We start from the raw sequence: 2,936 nt of genomic DNA, 5'->3' as shown, positions 1-2,936 counted from the left end.
CTCTGGTGTGGTTTGCTCCTTCTTTCCTGTCAAACATCTATCGTCCTTATCTCACCTTCTTCTTTTTTATGTTTGTTACTCTCTTGTAACACCTCTAATTATCTGGCGCTCATTTGACCTTATGCAGTTGCGAGTGCCGTAAAACCTCGGCTAAAACTAAACTAAACTGGGAAAGATGACGGGGAGTAGATTGGGATAATTTTCGTGGGTTTGGGACATAAAAAGCGGGGTTAAATAGGAAAAGGGTCAAGGTCACGAAGGGAGCGAAGCAGTTAACGTGCACCTAGCACAAGCGCCCGCCCACAAAACAAAATGCCCGGTTAACGTGTACGTAGACACTGAGGCTACGCGCCCGGTTGCTGGTTACCGTGTACGTAGATATTGAGGCTACGCGCCCGGTTACCGTGCGTGTGACATTGAGACTAGGCTACACACCCGGTTACCGTGTACGTAGACCCCGAGGCTACGTACGCGCCCGGTTGCCGGTTACCGTGTACGTAGACACTGAGGCTAGCTGCTGCTTACATGCCCGGTTACCGTGTACGTAGAATCAGCAGTAGCGACAAAAGCTGACCTCACCTACCAGTTTATCAGCGAGGAAGTGTCGCTACAAGATATATCTGAAGGGTTTGTGTTTTTGCTGTGGTACGATAATGATAGTTAGTGTATTATGTATAAATAACATAACAAACTTGATAACAAATGTCAGTTACTATATAGACCGCACGACATCACTCCCAGTACTCAAATGGACCGGAATAGTAGCAGCCTGGGTTAATGAAACGGTTTGAATCTTTACTTTTGTGCTTTAAAAGGATACAATATAAACATAACAGGTTGCTATTTTTATTTCTCCTTGCACATGTTTCATTCTTATAAGTTATTGTGGAATTCTTTGAGTGTTGTATCTAGGGGGTTACTAAGTATATTATCACGTTGTTGTTGTTGTCATTATTGTAGTTGTAGGTTTTTGGTGTTGCAATGTAATGCCGCTTAGTGACTTTTTATTTGCTTTGTGTTTGTGTTTGTTTGTTTGTTGTTGTTTTCTTTTTGTTTTGTTTTTTGTTTGTTTACCTCTTTTGGTGGGCTATTCTTAATTTTAACATGTGTTTATAGACAAGCTACTTTGGAGATTCGTTTGTAAACGCATTATTATCATATCAAAATGTATTTACATAGTTGGCTTCCAAAATAAAGAAGAAGAAGAAAAAGAAGAAGAAGAAGAAAAAGAAGAAGAAGAAGAAGAAGAAGAAGAAGAAGAAGAAGAAGAAGAAGAAGAAAAATAACAAGAGGAAGAAGAAGAAGGAGAAGAGAAGAAGGAGAAGAGAAGAAGGAGAAGAGAAGAAGAAGAAGAAAAAGAAGAAGAAGAAGAAGAAACAAGGCTTGGATGAAATATCGAAGTTTGGACTATAAATTCAAATGATTATGAACATGAAAAGATAATCAGACAGACAACATCGAGACAACGCTGTGGCATTCAGTGCACCCTGTCCAGTCAGTTGGAAGACGTGGACTTTGCCGACAACTTGACACTTCTTTCTCACCGTCGAGCCCAGATGCAACAGAAGACAGATCACCCCAGGACCTTCTACCATAGTGTTGGACTCCATATTCTCACGGATAAAACGAAAGTTCTTCGAATGAATGCATCCGATGCTCATATAACACTGCAATGGACACCATTGGCAGATATTGAATCCTTCACCTACCTGGGAAGTGTCATCAACAAGGCAGGGAGAACAGACGAAGACATCAAGCTCAGAATTCAAAAGGCAAGAACAGCTTACATCATCATCAGGAATATATGGATGTCTAAGGAATTGTGATTGGACATCAAGCTGAGGGTCTTCAAAGCAAATGCGAAGACTGTTCTACTGTATGGTTCAGAAACACGGAGGCTCACAGCATCAGCAGCAATGAAACTGCTGAGCTTCATAAAAGGATGTCTAAGAAGGTTAGCGGGAATCAAGTAGTACGATCGAGTCACAAATTTGCTCAACTGTTCGAGAGAACAATCCAAAGGCCAGTAAAGGACAACAAACAGGTTAAGAAATGGAAATGCATTGGGCACACCCTGAGGAGATCCCCGACAAACATCACCAGACTGGCTTTGACGTGGAATCCACAAGGAAAACGTAAGAGAGGGAGACCAAAGATGACATGATGGAGGCGAGCGGTACATGCGGAAATGGCAAATGCGGAGACATCATGGAAACAGGTAGAAAAGGATGCACAGGACAGGCTTCGCTAGAGAAATGTTGATGGCCTATGCTCCACTGTGAGTTAAAAAAGGGCAAGAGGGAGAGAGAGAGAGAGTGAGAGAGAGAGAGAGAGATAGATAGATAGATAGAGAGAGAGAGAGAGAGAGATAAAAACGTGCAAAGTTCCCGTGTGAACGGGGTTTTTTTTGGGGGGGGGTTGTTATTGTTATTGTTGTTGTAGATGTTGTTTTTGTTGTTTTCTGTTGTTGTTGCTGCTGTTTTAATAGAGTATCTCCGTCTGTCTGCTGGGAGGTTGCATCCATCTCATCTCCGCCTGGATGGCACTGACATTCCGATTCGAAGCAGCCCGCCCCCTTAATTATCTTAATTATGTCGATGGGGTGTAAAACATCAAACATGAAGCAATTGCAATAACTATCTTTTCCTTCTATCCCCAGCACCCAACCTCATGTGGCTGGTGATAACTATTGAGCAAGTCGACTGAATTAAAAAACCCCCAAAAAACAAAAGAACTACTGAGGTTCTCTTCACCTTTGTGGTGTTCATGGCTCCTCAACCCATCACACCTCACGCCTTAACTTCAGCAGTCACTCTCATCGTTGCTGAAAACTGCCCGTAAAGATTTCCTTCTTCCCCTTTCACCGTTGCTGAAAACTGCCCATGAAGATTTCCATCTTCCCCTCTCATCCGTGCTGAAAACTGCCCGTAAAGATA

General features: G+C 42.5%; 1 long non-coding RNA gene across 1 annotated transcript in view; it reads left to right on the top strand.

The window, feature by feature from the left end:
- Positions 1-2,719, top strand: part of LOC101845540 — a 9,081-nt gene extending 6,362 nt beyond the window's left edge. Inside the window, exon 2 of the long non-coding RNA XR_004858483.1 lies at positions 2,660-2,719. This is a non-coding gene — a long non-coding RNA (uncharacterized LOC101845540). The remainder of the gene's footprint in view (positions 1-2,659) is intronic.
- Positions 2,720-2,936: the final 217 nt, after the last annotated feature.

Source organism: Aplysia californica, unplaced genomic scaffold, assembly GCF_000002075.1.
Source record: "Aplysia californica isolate F4 #8 unplaced genomic scaffold, AplCal3.0 scaffold00150, whole genome shotgun sequence".
NCBI lineage: Eukaryota > Metazoa > Mollusca > Gastropoda > Aplysiida > Aplysiidae > Aplysia > Aplysia californica.
This window is presented reverse-complemented; position numbering and strand designations above follow the sequence as displayed.